The sequence below is a fragment of the Oryctolagus cuniculus genome, chromosome 20 (assembly GCF_964237555.1).
Source record: "Oryctolagus cuniculus chromosome 20, mOryCun1.1, whole genome shotgun sequence".
In the NCBI taxonomy this organism is placed as follows: Eukaryota; Metazoa; Chordata; class Mammalia; order Lagomorpha; family Leporidae; genus Oryctolagus; species Oryctolagus cuniculus.
Genome location: NC_091451.1, coordinates 21425150 through 21446459, shown reverse-complemented (window position 1 = coordinate 21446459; position 21310 = coordinate 21425150). Strand labels below are relative to the sequence as shown.

Sequence of the window (21310 nt, the reverse complement as noted above, 5' to 3'; positions counted from 1 at the left end):
CAGGACCTGAGGCTCACTCGTCCAAACCACTAACTCGCTCAAGGTCACGCAGCTGGAAAGCACCAGGGCCAGGAGTAGACTCCCGGTCCCTGGAGCCTGGGACCATGGCTCTCTGGCCCTGCCCTTTCTGTGTCCCTTAGGCATCAGTGCCTTCAGCAGCGGGAATGACCTCCTCCCCGGCTGCCAGACACCTACACTGTGCAGAGGGCTCTGCTTCCCAGAGCCCCAGGCTGAGGTCGCTTCCAGATAACCCCACAGCAGCTAAACAAAGGGGGTGGAGACCAGACACAGAGGTGGCCCCAGAGACCTCTCATTTGTGGGAGTTCAACGCACTGGGGTCCCAGGTCAGTGAGAGGGCCACTCCTGCTGCCCGCCTCAGCTGGGCTGTCACCGCGGGGAGGGGGTGCAGACTGCCCCCCAGAAGACCACCCCAGGTCTGCCCAAGACCCCCCTGTCTGCCCAGCGCTCCTCCAGGAAACTGGGACAAGGACTCGTTCCTGTGGGCACAACGGCGCCTGGGCCAGGCCATGTGGCCACCAGGTAAGCAAGGGGATTTCAGGGGTGCAGTCATGGCTGGCGGGGCGTCACCCAGGTAACCCCAGTGCCTAGCACCATTTTTGGCACTGAAGGGCAGTCTAGAACACTTGCCTGGGGTAGGTGTTTAGCCTAGCAGCTAAGACGCCGGTTGGGATGCCTGGGTTTGGTTCCTGGCTCCAGCTCCTGACTCCAGCTTTCTGCTAGTGTGCACCCTGGGAAGGCAGCAGCTGATGGCTCCAGTACTCAAGTCTCTGCCACCCACGTGGGAGACCTGGATTGAGTTCCTGGCTTCAGCCTCCCTCCCACCCCCGCGGCCACTGCAGGCATTTGGGGGAATGAACTAGAGGATGACTCTGTCTCTCTGCCTCTCAAATAAATAAATAAATAAATGGTTTCTGAAAGATAAGTACTTATTGAAGTAATAAATAAATGAGTGAGAGTGCAGATGATAACGACTTCACAGAACAGCAAAATTCAGCGTGTGTGGGAGGTAAACTCTCTCTGGAAGCCAAGATGCTCACTGTCAGCTCCTAATTTCACCTCTAGGCTCTTCGTTCCCACAGTAGATCCCAGAAAAGTACTCTAGAGGCTCCCGTGAACCTCCCTGCCGAAGGCAAGCCCGGGAGATGGAAGCCAGAACCCAGCGTGCTCCAGGAATGGTAGGCTGGGCATGCAGCTTCTGTTTATTTTCATACAGATGGTATAAACGAGACACATCAGCGTCATAAATGAGCCCAAACACAAAGAATTCTCTGCTACCGTGGAACCCCCAGGAGGGGCAGCCACCCCCTGGGGATTCCCACCATTCTTGTTCCTCTGTGACCCTGTGGCCAGGATAAGCCTCCCCCAGGGGACCAGGCACCAGGCTCTCCTTGGTGGAAGCAACCCTCCCCCCCAGCCCACCCCTTTTCCTCCCTCGCTGCTGCTCAGATACAAGCCACAGAGTCCTCAACGCATAGCATTCCTAGGAGACAACCCCAGCAGCTGACACTCGCGGTGAGAAGTCATCTAACCCCTGGCGGGCGGGGGCTGAGCGGCCGAGCAGCTGCCTCTCAGAGCTGGAGCCTCATTAACTGCAAGGAGCTGGCTGGCAATCTAAGGCTGGGAGGCCACTTTGGTGATTTGAGAAATAAAACAATTTGATGTGATTCGTGGATCTATAAAAAAAGGGGGTGGCGGTGGCCAGGAGCCAGCGGCAGCCAGGAGGAACTTAACACTTGCAGGAAGACACGGGACAGATGACAAGCAGTGGACTCATCTCCCAGCCCAGTCATTCCACATGGAAACAACTGACCAGGAAAAGGAGAACTGACGACAGGCTAAGCGCTGGAAACCCCAGGGCCCAGGAGGTCTGAGAGGCAGACAAGCGCCCTCCGTGTCTCCGTCCGGCCCTGTGCGCTGGCACAGCAGCCATGTCGGGAAATGGGGCTTGGGCTTCCAGAATCCAGAATGACTCTGGCAATTTGGGGCTCTGACCAGGAACAATGAAGGACAGCTGGGGAATGCACAAGGGACAGGTCAGGCACGAATAAGAAAGAAACAGCTCCGAAGGTCACAGCGGACCCTAAGCCGCTGCTGAGCTTAAGATTATGGGTGACTTGAGGCAGCTCCACAAAGCCAGCTGGGTGACAACAGGGGCCAGGCGGGAGGAAGCACTTGAAGAAGAGGCCTGGTACCCAGATCTCTTCCGCTCTGACTTCCCTGGGGAGCTGCACTGGGCACAAAATGTGTCCAGGCCAGAAATGCCCGCAGGAGAGGGCAGCACGGATATTCATTTCAGCCCTAGTGAGAAAAGCCAGAGGTGATAAGCAAACTTTGTCCCTGGGCTTTTCTGCTCTTATTTACTCTATGTAAAGCTGTAAAAAGCCTTAAACCCTTTTTTGTTGCTTGGAAAGAGCTATCTTTATTACAAAGGGCCCATTACTGGGCTGGTGTCAAGGTGCAGCAGGTTAAGTCACAGCCTGTGACACCAGCATCCTGTATGATCCTGGGTTCAAGTCCCGGCTCCTCCACTTCCAAGCCAGCTCTCTGCTAATGCACCTGGGTAAAGCAGCAGAAGATGACCCGAGTGCTTGGGCCCCTGCTACCTGGGAAGACTCAGAGGGAGTTCCAGGCTCCTGGCTCAGTCCTGGCCATTATGGCCATTTGGGGAAGATCTCTTTCTCTGTGTGTCTCTCCCTCTCTCTGTAACTCTCAATTTCAAATAAATCTTAAAAAAAAAAAAAAAGAAATTGCCCAATATTCAGTATTTTTTTCCAGAGAGGCAAAAACAGGTTTTTTTTTTTTTTTAAAAAAAAAAAAGGTCAAAAGAAATAGGATCTGCATCTCGAACTTCCTGTCCGTAGAAACGAAGGCTTAAGGGAGGCGCTCTGAGAAGAGCTGCCCTCCAGGGAAGCAGCTGGCCTGGGCTGGCATCGGGAGCCCGGAACGGGGGTGTGCTAAGGCTCAGGGTGGAGGTGAGGGCAGGTTGGAGTTGACAAGAGCAAGCCCCAGTAGCAAGAACTGGGGTCAGAAGTCAAGGGCACGGAGCCAGGAACTGAGCATCAGCACCAAGGAGGGCTGAGAAACAGCGGGGGAGGACCTCCAGGAGGCAAGCGGCTGCAGGGGCAGGAGTCCACGGAGTGAGCAGAAAGGTGGCAGGCCAGTGGCCACAGGGTATGGGACCCGTCACCGCGAGGCTTGCAGAATGAACAGCAGACCTCTGGCTGGCGCTAAGGAGTCATCTGGGACTGCCTCTCTGCTGGGAGGTCAGTGATGCAGGTCCACCAGCTTTCCAAGCACAAGGAGATCAGGCGGCAAGGAGCAAAGGGGCAGGGGGAGCTGCAAGCCGCAGAATGAGGACCAGGCCCCTGCAGGTGCTGGCCCAGCTCTGCAGGCGGGGCACCTGGGGAGGCTTCAGAGCCAGACCCCAGCCATGTGGCCCGGGGCAAGTTCCCTAACCTCTCTGCACCTCCCTATTCTCAGCTCTAAGGCGAGAACAGTGTTACTTGCCCGCTAAGGCTGCCAAGAGATTCAATTAGCTAAGACTTGGAAAGTACCTGGAATTGCACCTGCACACAACCAGGAAGACTCGGCGGCGATCCCTTAGAGGTCCCTTCCGGACTGCTCCCCCTGACAGTGGTCTCCCCTCCTTACAGCCACCTAGAGGATTTCCCCAGAGGATTCCCTGCTCGCCCACTTCCCAGTGGTACACCCCGAGTGGGCAGGGCCATCCTGAATCCTGGCAGTGAACTACACAGCTGCAACCAGAGATGCCAGGCCAAGGGCTAGCGACACAGGTGCAGAAATGAGGCCGGGCACCTGCCCTCTGTCCTCAGAGATCCCTCTGAGGTCTTCTCCACCCTGCAAGCCGGGACACGGCTGCACAGATCACTGGCCATGAGGTACAGCCACCAGGTGGCCCTCAAGAGTGGGGGCCGGCACTGCTGTGCCACTCGGAGGGGCTGCTCCTCTGGGGTTCCCCTAAGCATTTGGTGACGGGTAGCCAGTGCCAGGAGGAGCCACCGCATGATTCCTGCATAGCCAGTCGGGCCTTAGAAGAACTGGGAACCTTGCCCTAGGGGATGCCTGTTCTTCCCTGGAGACTGGAAAAATGCTTCCAACAAGCCTGCCTGGGAAGCCAGCTTTGTCCTCTTCCTAACATAGCTGGCCAGCGACTGCACGTGAGATCCTCCCTCCTGGGAGTCCACACCTCCAGGGAAGACATTGGCACCGGCCCAGCTGTCGCCCCTCTGCCAAGCTTGTCAGCTCTGTTCTCAGTGGCAGGGTTCATAACACAACGCACAACACAGACACACACGTGCTGTGTGATAATTGCTTTGGTCCTTTAAAAAAAAAAAAAAAAAAGTGCCACTGGCCAGCTCCTGCTTTGGAAATCAGCACCACAGCCGAATCCCACGGGCTACAGCCAGAAACTAGACCAAAAAGGAGAGGTGGGGAGGAACGGGGGAGAGAAAAGCCAAGGACGGTGGGCTCCGCTCAGGCCTCCCACAGCCAGCCCCACGTGTAAAGAAACCCAGGCCGAAAATTCCAAGCGTGGGTTGCTAAGGCATTTGTCTCTGCTGAGTTTTGAGAGGGCCAAACCACACACACGCACAAGAGTGCACGCGCGCACGCACACACATGCACACAGGCACACGGAGCTTGGCAGCCCCAACGTTCCAGAGCTGGTAACACAAGCCACGGGACCGCCTGCCAAGACAAGCAGGAGAATGAGCCAGTTCCAGTTTCATTGGCCACCATACGCTGCATATGGCCCAGGACGCAGCCAAAAGAGTGTTCTCACCCTCCTAAGGCATAGGAGACCCTCTGTTTTCAAACACACCTCCACAGAGCCTTAATTAAAGGAAAATGGAAAAATAATGTGCCTGCTTCTCCCCCCCACCCGCCTATATAGGTATGTGCACCTATACCCAGACACACTCACTCTATTTTTCTCTTCCGCCCATTTCGCTTTCAAACATAATTCATTCGCATGGAAAAAAAGCAAACTACATCCTGTAGCAGAGAAGAATGTAGCCTGCCCTCAGCCCTGGCTCTGACTGCTCAAGTAGAGCTGGGGTTGAATGAACGCAGAGCAGGCCAGCCCAGAGTCTGCACCAGCCCCTTCCTTCCCAGCGTGGAGCTGGAAGTGGAGGCACTCGAAAGAGAAAGCCAGTCCATTGCAACACCAGGGGCGGCTCAACAAGCAAGGCCCGAGGGCCTGGCCCTGCCAAGGCTTTCTGCAGGTTGGAAAAGATGCCCACACAGCCCGGGAACAGGTTGGGGAGACAGGAGGTGTGTGCCCTGGGGGTTGCCAAAGCTAAGTAGCGGTTGAGTAGGGGGGAGACCCTTACCCAGCCCTCCCTAGAGGTCATTGTCACCACATAGGGACACATTGCCCAGGATGGGGTTTCAGCTAACTCAGGAGAGAAGCTAAAGGCCTCCACACGCACACCTTGCTGCAGCCCTCAAATAGCTCAGCAACCAGCTCTTGGGGGAAGGTTCTGGAGCTGCCTGCCGCGCTGGAGCCGAGAAAGAGGAGCAGGGACAGAAGAGGTTCTCTCAGGGCCCACCCTGCCTGTCCTCAGCTAAGCCGAACCCCAGCAGCCCAGAGGCATGAGAATGGACCTTGCTTCTCTCTCTCCTCGCCCCACACCCCCAACCTCGGGTTCATATAAAAGTGGAGCCACCTCACACCTAATGCGTGGTTACACTCTCCCCTAGAAACCTGCAAAGGGAGATAAGCCATCGAACTCTCCCTGCAGCCAGATTTGCTGGAAACGCAAAGCAATGGGAGGTTTCTTTAGAAAACCCACAGGGAAGGGAGGCTGGCGGGGGAGGGCAGAGGACTGGTTAACACAGAGCCTCAAAGGACAAGCAGGCACCCAACACCGCGCCAAGCTTCAGTTTCTCAGGCTTCTCAAACTCCCAGCCAGGGTGAGTGCATCAGGATTTAAACCTGGGTACACACACCCACACTCTGCTTGCCCTCTCCACACAGACTGGAGTCCTGCCGCCCTGCGCAGGAGCTGTCAGGCCACAGCCCCAGGCCCTGGGGGCCACACGGGAGGGGAGGGGGCCTCAGCCAGCAGGGGCCAGGCAATCCTGCTACTACACCAAGGGGTCCCCGCGACTTCTTCCTGCAGCCTCTCCACCCTTCCATCACTGCATCCCCGCGTGTAGCTGCCGCTCCTCCCACTGCCCCAAGCCAATCCTGGCTCTGCCAGCCCCGGGGTCCAGGGATACGGGGCAGAAGGCCCAGAGCCCCCGGGCCCCTTTGAGAATTCCAAGCATCTCCGGAGGGGCTGCCTTGCCTCCTTATGTAACCTGGCCGGGAGACGCGGAACCCCCAAAGCCGACCCAGGCCATCCCTAGGACCCTTCCCAGCCCAGAACCATGCAGCGGAGTATCCGAGAAAAGCCCCCTGCATCGGATGCAGACCCCTCGCCCTCCTCCACACCCTCCCCCGGGTCCTCCGGGAGCCGTGCTTCCTCCCGGCCGGCAGGTCCCTGTCATCCTCCCCCGCCCCGCCCCCGGCTCCCGGACAGGGGCCGTTGTCTCCCCACTCACCCCGCCTTCCCCGCCACCGCCGCCGCCGCTGGAGGAGAGCGCCTCCCAGCAATCGGACGGAGGAGGAGAGCGCGCGAGGGAGGAGGCAGCGGACGGAGCCTCCCGTCCCGGGGCCGGAACCAAGGGAAGCCACCGGCTCCCGGACGCCCCGCGCCTCGAAAGCTCGCGGTCCCGGGGAGCCTCCCGCGGGCCGCGGGTGCCGGGGGACTCTGCGCGCTCCGCCCGCGCGAGGGCGGCCGTCCCAGGTGCCCGCGGCCGGCGCGCCCCGCCCCACCCGCGCGGCCGGCGCCCCGCGCGCGCCCTCGCACCCACCGTGCAGAAGCCGCGGGCGGAGGCGGCGCCGGGGCCGGGGCCCGGCTGCAGGCGCCCTGCACACTCCGCGCCGCTGCCGCCGGGCCGCGGAGCTCCGCCCGGTGCCCAGGCCCGTCCCGGCCCGGGAGCCGCCGCGGCGCCAGCCCCGCCGCCGCTGCAGCGTCCGCCGCCGCCAGCGCCCCCCGTCGCGGCCGCCGAGCGTCCCTCCCGCAGGCAGTGGCGGGCGGCGGGACGGGTTGCATCAGCCCCGGCTATATAGCGGCCCCAGGGCGGCGGGGAGGGGTCGGGAATGCGGAACCGGCCGAGCTGCCAGCTCCAGACGTCAGAGGGGGACGGAGAGGAAGGGAAGGAGGGGACAGGGGAGGAGGAGGGGGTGTGGATCCGGCGCTTCACACCCACTGACCTTCACCGCCCCCGCCGCCTCGGGCGCCCTCCTCCCGCGGCTGCTCGCGCTGCTCTGCCCGCAGGGGCGACCCGGGCCCCGCGGCGCCTGCCCGGGCTCCATCGCGTGTCCCCGCGCTCCCAGCCCGCGGCTCCGGGACGCGCGCGGAGCGAGCAGGACGCGGCGAGCGGTTATGTAAGCGCATCCCCAGCGCACGGCCGCCCCGCGACGCCCAAGCCGCCGCCTGGGAGAGCGCGAAGAGAGGGCCGGGCTCAGAGCCCGGGCAGGCATCGCCGGGGGAGGTGGGGGGGTGGGGTGGGAGGACGGGGGGGGGGGGGCGGGCGTCGGGGCACGGCCTTCTGGGTCCTCAGCCTTTTCCCGGACCTAGATGGTGTCAGCACGATTCCGAGCTTGGACGCCTGGGAAGCGAAGGGGAGAGGAGGTGGCCTCACAAGCGGGCATGCAGAAAGATGGGCCCAGGATGATGGTGCCTGGGGGAACCTGTACCCCTGCCCACCGGGCGCCCACCCAAGGCTGCAGCCTGACAGCTCCACCGCCCCGCGCCCGGCTTGTTTGATCCCTGGGCTTTTTGTCTTGCTCCCGCAGGCTGTGCCTTTTCCCCTCCGGAGCTGACCCAGCCCTCAGCAGCCCGGCAGTGGCCCTGTGCCATCCTCCTCCAGAGGTAGATGGGCAAGGGGACGCTAGAAGGAATGGTGCTGGGTGGTGCCCTCCAGTCCTTAAAGGCCCAGAACCCTGGGGGCAGAAGCGTGGCTCCTGAGACCTTGGCACCATTCTCGATGCCTGCCACCTTCCAGGCCCCTCTGGGTGCCCAGCCAACCCCCTACCTCTCTGCCCAAGACTTGGATACCCGGTGACCTCTAGCCTCCTTCTCAGGGTGATGCCAGGTCATTTCCCACAGAAGAAAGGAAGTGAAAGGAAAAGGTCAAGCCTTCTTGGAGGGCAGACGCTAAGAATGAAAGGAACAACAGGACTGGAGACAGGTGGGAGCCACAGAACACTCAAGCCAGTCTGCCTGCCATGTGGTTGTAGTCCCCCTGCCACTCCTGGGCAGTGGAATCTTTCCAGATCAGAGCACTGGTCCCGTGGGAGGAAAGGCAGACCAGGTCCCCATGGCCATTGCCGGCCTGGCCAGTCTTCCCCTTGGCCATCAGCAGCCTCCCTTGGGACATGAATGCGAGCCAGTAAGGAGGGGGCCAGGCCCTAGAAGAATAGGCTTGGAGAACACATCATCATTGATAGTCCTGTGGGAGAACAGGACTCAACCCCACGGCACCTTCGCTGCAGCATCAGCATCAGCATCAAAGCCGGGGACCGGGAAGCTGCCTTAGGATGCTTCTCCCAGGAGACCGAGGTTTGGACGTTTATGTGGAAGCCGACACTGAAACTTTATGTGTCGTGAAACTTTATGTGTCGTCGGCTGGGACTTTGAACAAACGAAGCTGATCTATGCGCAGGGACCAGAAATGAGCGTGTGTGGTTGGAGCAGGTGCTCTCCAGGGCCTGCTTTGGACCGTGGTGGGGCCTCCCCCCACAAATATTTAAATAAGCTACAGGGGTGGTACTTGGGGGTGACTGGGCGGTCTTGGGCCCGCTCCATCTCCCTCTAATAGCCACTAGTTCTCTCCTGTTATTTGATACGGGCGTTTTTCCATTTTATATAGGATGCTGTGCAAACACAGCTTCAAGACCTCCCTCCAGCCCCACCGCCCCCTCCCAGGGAAGTGACTGGAGGGAGGATTGTAAACCGACGGTGGCCTGCTTCTCCTGCTGGTCCTTATGTGGAGCTGGTCTACACCCCTGGCTCCCAGGGGCAAATGACTCAGCTGAAAGCAGTCTGAATTTAGGTTTCCTCTCAGTCGCAGCTAGAAGAGTCCTCGTAAGACACTGGCCCCGGCCAGGAGGCAGCCTTAGAGGTTGTTGCATATTCCAGGTGAATCGGAAGAGATGGGGACTGTGCAGAGGAGACGCTGCTGGAAGCCAGCACACGCTAGGGGTCGGCTGAGGGTGACACAGTGCAGAGCGGAGAAGAGGGGAGTCGTCCCCAAGGCGCGGGCAGGTGGCGTTCTCAGGACGCTGAGATCCTGTGTCCAGGCCCGGCTGACACCTTCCCTGCCTCTGGAGGTCTCTGTTACAGGAATCAGCAAACTGTACCTTACTGAACTTGGGCCTCCGAGTCCTTGCAAGTAGAAAAATCCTGACGAGGCCACTGGCTTTCGCACGTCTGGTGCATTTGGACGTTGATGACAACTAAGCTCTTTGCAAAGGGAAGAAGTGAAATGGTGAAGTAAAACAATCCCTCAGACCTGTTCCTCCAGTATCAAAGCAGGAAGTGATGGTTCTGGTAGTCTGCCAAACAGCTAGTCTTCATGCAAATATTACTGAACATCTCGTCTGTGCCTGCAAGGTACACAGAGTGGAAGGCATGATTCCTGGGAGCCTAGCAATTAAGTCGCTCCTGTCCCAGATGGGAGCACCTGGGTTTGATTTCCAGCTCCAGCTCCAGCTCCTGACTCCGCTGTCCTGCTACAGCAGACCCTGGGAGGTAGCAAGTAAATAGTTCAAGTTAATCAGGTTCTGGTCATCCATGTGGGAGACCCATATTGAATTCCCAGCTCCTGGCTACAGCCCCGGACCAGCCCTGGCCATTGCAGGTGTTTGGAGACTGAACCAGTGAATAAGAGCTCTTTCTGATGCTCTGCTGAGAGAGAGAGAGAGAGAGACTCTTCCTCACTTCTCACTTGCCATCGAGTTAGGAAGAATGACTTAAAAACTAATGAATAGGAACATCTCAAATCAGAGTGCTAGTTGAGTCCTGGATACTCCAATTCCAACTCAGCTCCCTGTTAATGCTCCTGGGAAGCAGCAGATGATGGCCCAAGTACTGGAGTTCCTGCCACCCACGTGGGAGACCCAGCTGAGGCTCCTGGCTTCTGGCTTTGCTGGCCCAGTCCAGGCTGTTGTGATCATTGGGGAGTGAACCAGTGTTTGGAAGGTCAGTCTTCTCTCTCTCTCTCTCTCTCTCTCTCTCTCTCCCCCCTGCCTTTCAAATAAGTAAATTTTAAAATAGACAAAACAGATGAACAGCAACACCAGGAGCAGCTGAGAGAGAATTACATGACACAGACTATAAGCACGGCTGGAGTTGAGATAGGGCGATCATCCTCCACTGTGCGGACCAGAGTTACAAACTAGGAACTGGCAGGTTGAACTTAGTTTCATTGGCTCAGTCCTAAATTCTTTCTTAAAAATATATTAAAGGAGTGGACAGTGCTGTGGCACAGTGGGTAAAGCCGCCTTCTGCAGTGCTGGCATCCCATATGGGTACCAGTTCGAGTCCTGGCTGCTCCACTTCCCATCCAGCTCTCTGCTATGGCCTGGGAAAACAATGGAAGATGGCCCAAGTCCTTGAGTCCCTCACCCACATGGGAGACCTGGAGGGAGCTCCAGGCTCCTGGCTTCAGATCAGCCCAGCTCCAGCCATTGTGGCCATGTCGGGAGTATATGTAATAGTCAAGATAAGCTATGTTTTGCTGCAGGAGTAAGTATCACCCAACACTGAGTGACTCACCACAAGAAAGGTTTATTTCACAGACAGCTGTCCTGTAGGTGCTGCACCTCCGTGTCAACAGGTGCATTCACGTCCATCATGGCAGAGAAGGAAAGTAGAGCTGGCTACGCACTAGCAGACGAGTCTTTCCTCCTGGAGAGGCATTTAGTACTGTGGATTGCCTGTCATTGGCCAAAGCAAGTCACGTGGCCACTCTTAATTTCAAAGGGACAAGGAAGCTCTGTCCTGCTCTGTATGGTGAAGGAGGAAGGAACCAGAAATTAGCGAACCATCAGTAGTTGCCACAGCACGCACTCCCTCATGGCAGCAATGGGCTGGCACCTCCTAGACAACGCCCCCTTGAGATGGGGCACCGTGGGATTTGACTCAGCACTCTCTTCCCAGCCTGGCATGGCCTGGCCTCTGAGGGCACTTGGCTGTGTAAATCCCGGTATACACAAGGCCTATCTCAGCATTAGTCTTCCAGGTGTCTCTGGTGATCCATGGAGTTATCACAAGTTTTGTTTCAAAAACAGATGTTTTGATCTGCTTAAAACAAAAACACATGCCGTAGGGGGTTCTTAGGATGAGAGGCAGGATGGTGTCATGGAATCACACAAGAGGTTGAGAGTAGCTTTTTTTATGTTCTGCAAATCACAGTAACCTGCTATGATGATTTCTTCCTCCTGGTCTTCCTTTGATCCATGAAACAGCTACCAGGAGAAAGCTGGAGAAATGAGCCTCCCCCATGTTCTTCCCTGGGGTGGGGGAAGTTTCGTGGTAGTGATTGGGGGGGGGTCTGATTTAAAAAAATTTTTTTAATTTACCTGTGTCTGAATTCACATACATATAGGGGTGTGTGTGTGTGTGTGTGTGTGAGTGTGTGTGTGTGCATTCAAGGCTGAAGTATCCAAGAAGAAAATTTGGGAATTGGGAATGGGAAGGCCTCTCTCCCAATAACCACCGATGAGAGTTTTCTGAAATATGTCTAAAGGTTTAAGACTAAATCAGCATCCACGGAACGCAGTCATTTCTGGGAAGAGTCCAGCATCTTCTCTTTAATCCGCTAATGCTATAAGGCTTGGGAGAGTGAAGCAACAGTAACTTCTCATGATGCGGCAGGCGGGGTGAGGGTGGGAGAAGCGTTGTGGGTACTTGTTCCCCTCAGCATTCCATTCTTTGAGCTCCTTCCTGTAGCTCTGGAGGGGCTTTATCACCCCAACCAAGGTAGATGTGTGACACCTGAGTTAGCCAATCAGAGTAGTCCCTTTCCAAAGCCACAGTGATTGGTTCAGGAGTGGATCTATGGCCCAAATAGGGCCAATCAGAGTCTTCCCTGAGATTTGCTGTGTGAATGCTAAGGAAGAAGGAAGCCCCTTCTCTTTAAAACGCCACAGCAAAGGTATAGTCAGTGGCTGTCAGTGGCCGCTTTTCCTGTCATGTGACAACAGCCTGAGAAAGGAACCAACACACAGAAGAAAAGAGAGCCAAAATGTGTAAAGAGAGAAACAGCCATGAGATCGCCATCTGAGTCCCCGACTCTAGCGTGCCGTAAGAAACCGCTGAGTCATCAGTCATTGGACTTTGTATTGATGGCGTCAACACATCCCCTTTCGCTTTCTTAAGACAGTTTGAGTTGAGTTTTCTGACCTGGCCACTGAAAGGATGCTGAAAAATGCATGAGTCAAATGATTTAAAGTCAAGCTTCCAAGGGAGCGCTGAACTGACATGTGGACTTGCACCTGCTTCCATCCTTTCTCATCCATCAAGCGCCGCTCAGCCTCCAAGAGACTAAATACAGAACTGCAGCGAGCTGCCTGCGCACGGCTCAGGGCTCAGTTAGTCATTTAAATAATTTAGTCCGACAACCTTGTCTGAGTGTTTGCTGTGAGCCATGCACCATGTGCTGCCGTATTTGAAGAGGCAAAGGAAAAAGAAGATGTTCTTGCCCATAAAGGATGACACACTAGCGGCCCAGAAAGACAGATGATATTTATAAAAATGGGGAAGTGAGGGCTTCAGTGATCTAGGGAAAACCTAACGTGATGCACTGTGCTCTCAGAATATTCGGTTTCTGTGTAAGTCCTGCAGCTTAATGAACGAGTGAGCAGAAGTTGATCTGGGGCTCAGTCTTAGGAGATGTTGACGGTGAATTAATGAACTGGGGGAATAAGAGGCAGAGAAGTTCCGAGACAACCTATGCCCCAGAAGACTGGAGAGTGGGGGGCACCCTCACAGACTCTCAGGCCCCCCACCCCACCCCATCCCACCCCCTCTCCCTTAGCACGGGCTTCCCCAGTGCCGTGGAAGTCAGACTGCGTTACCAGGACAGTCAGAAGAGCCCAGAAGGAAACAAGGTCAAAGAGGAGTTTGCTGTACTTGCTCAGATATGAGAGACATGACACCCTCACAGAGGGAGAGTCAAGGGCCTTGAGTTGTTTTCTAATTTAAATAATTTTATTTATTTGGAAAGCAGAGACAGAGACTCTCTGTGAGAGAGAGAGAGAGAGAGAGAGAGAGAATCACCCCTCTACTGGTTCACTTGCCGAATGTCCACAACAGCCAGGGCTGGACTAGGCCAGAGCTAGGCACCAGGAACTCAGTCCAGCTCTCCCATGTGGGTGGCAGGGACCCAGCTACTTGTGCCCTCAGCTGCTACCTCCCAGAGTACACATTAGCAGGAAGCTGGAATTGGGAGCAGAGCCAGGACTCGGGCACTCTGATATGGGATGCAGGCTTCCAAGCAGCCACTTAACCCCTACAACCACCACCCACCGAACTCATTTTTTAAAAGCAAGAGTTTAATCTGGGGCTGCATCGCAGTAGGTAAAGCCACCACCCACAACACCAGCATTCCATACCAGCACCGGTTCAAGTCTAGCTGTTCCACTTCTGACCAGCTCTCTGTTAACTTGCCTGGGAAAGCAGCGGAAGAGGGCCCAAGTGCTTGGACTTCTGCCACCCACCTGAGAGACCCAGATGGAGTTCTAGGCTTCTCTCTCTCTCTCTCTCTCTCTCTCTCTCTCTCCCCTTTTCAAATAAATAAATCTTTTAAATATGTATATTTTAAAGAGTGTAGGCCGGCGCCGCGGCTTACTAGGCTAATCCTCTGCCTTGCGGCGCCGGCACACCGGGTTCTAGTCCCGGTCGGGGCGCCGGATTCTGTCCCAGTTGCTCCTCTTCCAGGCCAGCTCTCTGCTGTGGCCCGGGAAGGCAGTGGAGGATGGCCCAAGTGCTTGGGCCCTGCACCCCATGGGAGACCAGGATAAGTACCTGGCTCCTGCCATCGGATCAGCACGGTGCGCCAGCCGCAGCGTGCTGGCCGCGGCGGCCATTGGAGGGTGAACCAACAGCAAAAGGAAGACCTTTCTCTCTGTCTCTCTCTCTCACTGTCCACTCTGCCTGTCAAAAAAAAAAAAAAAAAAGAGTGTAATCTAGGGCTGGTGCTGTGAGGTAGTAGGTGGCGCCAGCATCCCATATGGGTGCTGGTTCGAGTCCCAGCTACTCCACTTCTGATCCAGCTCCCTGATAATGACCTGGGAAGGCAGTGGAGATGGTTCAAGTTCTTGGGCCCCTGCACCAGCATGGGAGACCCAGAGGAAGCTCCTGGCTCCTGAGTTTGGATTAGCCCAGCTCCAGCCATTGCAGCCATTTGGGGAAGAACCAGCAGATGGAAGACCTCTGTCTCTCCCTCTCTGTGTCTGCAACTCTGCCTCTCAAATAAAATAAATATTTTTTTTTTAAAAAAAGAGTGTAATCTGCACATGTAGACATTAGACATTACACTACAGCCATGTTCCCAGCCAGCAGCCACACACATCTGCTGCTTCTAGATGAACTGAAGACTCCTTTTCACTCTTTCCTTTCTTCTTAATTCCTGCTCCCACCCCACCCCCCATTCCAGAAAGCGCGGCTGTGGATTGGTCAGATTCTCTGCCCACCCCCCAATTTCAGAAAGTGTGGCTGTGGATTGGTCAGATTGCTCCATAAAACCTTTGAGCCTCAGTTTCCTCATCTGTTAAATGGATACGATAACGACACCTACACTGGCGGGTTGATGCGAAGGTTCAAGGGCCTGCGGCTAGGAGCTGGGGCAGACCCCTGCAGCCTGCAGGCCTTTCTCCCGCTTGGGACCTTCGGTGACGCTTTCCTCCTGATGCCTGATGATAGAGTCTTCAAAACTGCTCTCCTTGGTTCAGGCATGCTGCTGTGGTCACTGCCGTGTGCTGGAAGTGACCTCAGGGGTAGTGCCCACATCTTAGGGTTTTTTTTTTTTAAGAAAGAATGAAAAGTAAACATTTATTATTAAGGAAGAGAAAAATGTATACAAGAAAGTCTAGGTTTTTTTTTTTTTTCATGCACTACTTTTGTAATGGGTTCCCAAGTATCAACTTTTGAGATTTTCCAAAGGGTAATTTTTTTTTTTTACATAGGACCATTTACTGTGTGTGGACATTGTTATCATAGAAACTATATATTGTAAACTAAATATAGTCTTAGTTTACAAGAAACTTAGAGGAATTATATATTAATGGAGAAGACAATGTTATAGTTCACTGCAAAATATTATAAAAGTCATGCAATTGTGTGGTTTTAAGTGTTTAATTACTTGATGTGAACAAGGCAATGAAAAAAAAAGAGAGAGAACTCACCAAAGCAGGCCTGCCTGTAGGATTCTGTGTGTTCAATTCGCTCTACTTTCTCGTCATCTCCAATTAGTTGATACATGTGAGTGACCACTATAGAAGCCTGGGTATCCATCAATACAAAGGAAGGAATAATGTCTGTTTCCAAGGCATCATATGCCCCGTGGCAGAACCTGGGTTAATATAGAATTTATTTCTGTGCTCAAATGCTTCGAATGTATGTGTGTGTGTCCAGAGATAGGGCTAAGCTGGCCATGTCTCCCTACAGCATAACCTGATGTCCATGGAGCAAGCCAGTGTTGGGCTGTCCACCAGTCACACGCTCTGGTCTGGAGGATTGAGATCTCATCGAAGTCTCCCAAAGCCTTGATAGTCAACATGTCCTAGGTGCAAAGGTTTCCAGTGCAGAGAATAAGAGGCGTCTCTCCTGGTAGCAGGGGTTTTTCGAAGTGAGCTGGCCAACTGCTGCACCGGTGTGGGATGTGCAGATCTCCCGTTCCCAACACCAGCGTCCTGTCACCGGGCTCTGCTTGGTCACCCCAGCCGCCGCCGCCTGCTTCCATCTTAGGTTTGAACGTCCGCTTAACGCCATGTGTTGAGCTTATGGTTACACTCAACGGACATTTAAATAAACCATGTGCTGGGCCAAGCAATCATTTCTTTCGCATCCCCAGCGTGTGGAGAGCACTCGGGGCTCTCGGCACTGGAAGGATGTTCTTTAAGCGAATGCTGAGCGGCCAGAGAATGAGCGGACACATCTTATCCAGCACAAACTTGTCCATATTAAATGAGGCCGGCCTAGATGGCACGGGATCGAGCTGGCCCGGAGTGACGACGGGCATAAGCCTCCGGACTCTTTGTCTGCTCTGTGTTTCCAAACCACCGCCAAGAAAAAGTGATTTCAGCCAATGTTTCTGGAAGGGAAGGAAAAAAGCCCTGGAGGTTTTCTGCAGGAGGTGGTGTTTCCGCTTTTACTCAGCGCTCTTGGTCTTGGAGGTGGAGAGCGGGAGGTGTGGGCAGCCTGAGGGGGCCCAGTGACTGGGCCGGGGGCGGCTGGGGTCTGCACTTGGAGGGAGGCTCTTCCAGCTCCAGCCCATGCCGGCCAGGCCCTGGCGCCTGCACCCCTGCACACAGGCCCCCAAGTCAGCCTGGAATGCTTGGGGCTGGGGTCCCGGAGCCCCCAGGAGGGCAGCCCCACACTCTGTGTCTTTCCTGGGGAAATCTGCCGCCCTGGGGAAATAAGGGAAAGTCGCACTGCTGCCAGAGGAGACCCCTCGGGCTGGCCTCCGGGACGGGCACGGAGGGAGGCCTGGGGACAAGGGCTCCTTTGGTGGCCCTGGCTGGTCTCACAGGCTCCCTTTCAGGCTTTCTGCCTGAGGTCCCCTCCCTCCCGCCTGCCCTCTGTGTTTCTCTATCTCTTAAATACACCTCCCTAATCCGCTCCTTCCTCCTTTTAAAAGCCTGCCTTTCCGTCCCCACACTTCCCCAAATGCCAGCTTGTTATTTCTGTGCCCGCCCCCTCACGCGCTTCCCCCGCCAGCTCCAACTGAAGCGCAGTTTCAGACCCAGCGGCGGACTTCTCACTCGTTCCTTCACTCAGCCGTTCATTCGTTCCATGGATATTGGATTGTCTGTAGGAGCAAAGGCTTAGATCATAAAAGGATGAACAAGGCTGCCCCCCCCCCCCGCTCTCATGTGAACGCATAATTAGCTGAGGAACTAAGTGATCACATGTGTGCAAAGGCCAACGAAGGGGTACTGGACACAGGGAGGAAAGCCACTGGAAGAAACCTTCTCCTATTGGTCAGCACTTCTTATCCCAATCAGTGTGGGGCCAGGGCTGTTCCACTGTGGCACCGGGACAAGTGTCCCCCTGGGGACTTGTCTGAGGCAGAGGAACCCCTTCGACCTTGCTTCCTGTAGGTCAAAGCTTCAGGGCTAAGGGGAGTGTCTTCAGACTCCACTGCCCATCCCTAGTCCCTTGCAGACCTGGGGTCTCGGGTTGTCCCCCATGGCCATGTTCATGGTTTTCACGGCTCTAAGATTGATTCATCATGCAAGGCGGCAGGACAGAGCGGTGAAGGGGCTCCCTGGAACCAGACTGCCTCTCTGTATCCTGTCTCTGATGCATGTTAGCTATGTGGCCTGGAGCGATTCACTTAACTCCTCTGTGTTCCATTCCATCATTAAAACAGGATACAGGTGACAACACCCAACCATAGGAGTACGAGAGACTCTCAATAAGTTACCCCCACACGCACTTAGAATAGTACTTATCACACGGGACTCAGGTTGGCTGCTCTTTGATGCTGGCGGCTCCCGGCTCCAGCTCCTGACTCCAGCTTCCTGCTAACGTGGACCCTGGGAGGCAGCTGTGACGGCTTAAGTGCCTGAGTTTCTGCCATACCTGGGAGAGACTTGGGTTGCATTCCCAACTCCCTGCTTTGGCTACCCTGGCTATGGCAGGTATTTGGGCCAGGAGAGAGATAGAAGCTCTCTCTGCCTCTCAAATATACAAATATTTTTTTAAAAAATCAATTACTACCATGAGCAGCAAAGTAAAACTCAAGATCAAAATAAAAGTATCCCAGGGAAAATTCAAAGCTATGTCCATCGGAGGAAGAAGATAGACTGCATTTTCCTTAACTCAATTTTAAAATATTTTTATTTGGCAGGGGAAAGGAGGGAGAGAGAGAGAGAGAGAGATCCTATTGGTTGGTTCTTCCCCCGACACATTCTCAACTGCTGAGGCTAGACTGAAGCTGGGAACCAGAAACTCAATCGGTGGTGCCATGGCACCGGCAAGTTGAGTCATCACTGCCTCCCAGGTGCACACGAGCAGGAATGGAGTTCAGAGCAGAGACAGGATGCAATCCTAGGCGCTCTGGTATTGGGTGCAGGCATCCCAAGCAGCGGCGTTATCCACCAAGCCACACTGCCTGCCCCAGCACTTGCTTTAAATCACATTCTATTACCTGACACATTCTTTTTCTGAAAGCATTGTACCTCTTTAAAGCAACATAGCTCATTCTCAGGGCTGAAAAAGTGCATGCCCTCTGAGAAATCATCTCAGGGCTGTGCTTGGCACAGCAGTGAAGGTGCTAGGTAAGACAACCCTGGCCTCTATCAGAATACCTGGCTTCAATCCCAGGCTCCAGCTGCTGACTCCAGTTCCCTGCTAATGCAGACCCTAGGAGACAGCAGTCATGGTTCAAGTTAGTTGGTCTCCTGCCACCCACTTGGGAGACTTGGATTGAATTCCAGCTTCAGCTCTGGCCCAGGGATGTTGTAGGCATTTGGGGACTGAACTAGTGGATGGGAACTGTGTCTATTTGTCTCTTGTCGCTTTCCCTTTCAAACAAAAAATATTAAAATTTTAAAATCTGAATTGCAATGCACTAGTTGTAGAGATACCTATGCGTATAAATTCAAACACTGTTATGGCAATAGAACTATTTGGGAAAATTTCTCATAAATTTCAATGCATTTAAAGTATGCAACAAAATATCGAATTCATCAATGGTTCTCAACTAACCTCTTGCATTTTTAGGATTTATTTTAGGGGCTAGCACTATGGCGTAGTGGGTGAAGCTGCAGCCTACAGCGCCAACATCCCATGTGGGTTCAGGTTCGAATCCCGGCTGCTCCACTTCTGATCCAGCTCCCTGCTGGTGCACCTGGGAAAGCAGTAGAGGATGGCACAAGTGCTTGGGCCCCTGTACCCATATGGGAGACCTGGAGCAGGCTCCTGGCTTCAGCCTGGCCCAGCCCTGGCCATTATGGCCATTTGGGAAGTGAGCCAATGGATGGAAAATCGATCTCTCTCTCAGCCTCTGCCCCTCCCTCTCTATGGTTCTGTCTTTCAATAAATAAAACAAATCTAGAAATTCTTCTGCCCCAATGCACAGTGGAGCACCGTCATTCTGTCAGCCTCGGACTGTCCCCAGCGCTCAGCCTCTGTCACCAGGGGCAGTGACAGGCAATCGATTGGAATTTGCTCTTAAGAAGGTTTACTTTTGAAATAGCAGCTAATATTGATTGAACACTTACTATATGCCAAGCACCGTGCTAACAGCTTCAGATTTATTAATTCACTTAATCCTCATAGAAGCCCATGAAGTAGGCGGTATTGCTAATCCCGTTTTACAGATGAGGAAACTGAGGAACAGAATGTTTACTATCACAGCTAGTCAGAGTGGCAGAGTCAGGACTCACACCAAAGAGCCTGGCTCCAAAGCCCATACTCTCAGCATATACAAAACAGCATTTATTGATGTTTGCTTGCATTTTAAGTAGAGTTTTTTTAAGATTTTTTATTCATTTTGAAAGAGTTACAGAAAGAGGGGAGGAGAGAGAGAGAGAGATCTTCCATGCTCTGATTCATTCCCTAGATGGTCATAACGGCCAGCCCTAGTCAGGCCAAAGCCAGGAGCCAGGAGCTTCATCCAGGTCTCCCATGTGCGTACACGCACTTGGGCCATCTTCCGCTGCTTTCCCAGGCCATAGCAGAGAGCTGGATCAAAAGAGAAGTAGCTGGGACTCAAACCGGTGTCCATATGGATGCCAGCACTGCAGGTGGCAGCTTTACCCACTATGCCACAGTGCCGGCCCCAGGTTATTCATTCTTGCTGTTGGTTCTACAGTGCTCTTTTTCAGGTTCATGTGTGGATCCAGAGGGACAGATGGACCTCAGAAATCAGAGTAATGTCTCTCGGATTCCAGATGTGAGAAAGAAGGCCCAGAGCCACAAAGGTGGGGGCAAAGCTGAGACCACACCGCTTCATCTGTGAACAGCTGACTCCCAGAGACAGCAGTCACATCTGACCACCTGTCTGTCCTGGCCCCTGTTCAGGGAGGGTCTGTGGGAGGGAGGGAGGGAGGACTCCCTTGGGCAGCCCCCTGTGACCTCTGCTGGAACCTGTAGGAAGGGGGAGAAGAGAATTAGCACTCCAAATCTCCCATGATGCAGTGGTGTAATGGTTGGGCAGGGGCAGAGGCCTGGGTCAGAGGGAAATTCCCAACCTTGGATGAAGCCAAAGAGCCCAGAACCCCACCCGAGTCTCCCATGTGGCAAGGGTGCTGCCTGCCAGGATGTGCATCAGCAGGAAGCTGGAGTCAGAAAAGGAGCCGGGGCTCAAACCCAGGCACTCTGATACAGGGTGTGGGCAACCTCTGTGCCAAACGCCTGCCTCATGCGTTATTTTTGCGTTTGCTGGGGGCCTGGTTCTGGGCTAAGCCCTTTACCCGGCATCCAATTGGATGCTTCCTCATGCAGTCTGTCCTGTGGGTCTTGCTATCAGCCTCCCTCTACCGTGAGAAAGCTAGCGGGTCAGAAGGTTGAGGAACTCAGCCCAGTGTCACAGGGTCACAAGGGTCAGCTGTCTGAGCCGTGTGCTGGCCTCTGTCCAGCACACGCGTGTGTGCAGCACGCACGCACAAACACCAGGGGCTCCATGCTCGGTTCTGCGCAAGCCCCTAGTGCACCAGACTCCCAGAGGTTGCCAGGGCTGTGCCCATGGGGGAGCTTTACCTGAGGGCCAAGCTCAGAGCCCATTGGCTCCACCAACAAGTAGAGATTTGGGTGCTTTCTAATCCACATGCTATTCAGAGCACTCTCTCTCTCTCTCTCTTTAATATTTGCAAAACGTTTTTTTTTTGGCATCTAGCATGTAAACATACAAACCAAAAAATACACGAATCGTAGGTGTGCAGCTGAGCGAATTTTCCCTCAATGAACACACTGGTGCTGTGGTGCGTGCAGGCTGCCGGAACAGACGCCAACAGGCTGGGGTTGGTTGTTCGTCACAGTTCTGG

The 21310-nt window shown here is 54.6% G+C and overlaps 1 protein-coding gene and 1 pseudogene across 3 annotated transcripts in view; both read right to left on the bottom strand.

Annotated features, from left to right (window-relative positions):
• JDP2 (Jun dimerization protein 2) overlaps nt 1-7456 on the bottom strand; it is a 41242-nt gene extending 33786 nt beyond the window's left edge. Inside the window, exon 1 of one of the 3 annotated variants that reach the window (XM_051826215.2) lies at nt 7304-7456. The gene's annotated coding sequence lies outside the window, so the exon portion shown is untranslated. Of the gene's footprint in view, nt 1-6588; nt 6803-6900; nt 7127-7303 lie in introns of those variants that run through there. The other 2 variants (XM_051826217.2, XM_051826218.2) reach the window with 2 other exon arrangements.
• On the bottom strand, nt 7290-16106 carry LOC100339933 (uncharacterized; annotated as a pseudogene).
• Between the last annotated feature and the right edge of the window lie 5204 nt (nt 16107-21310).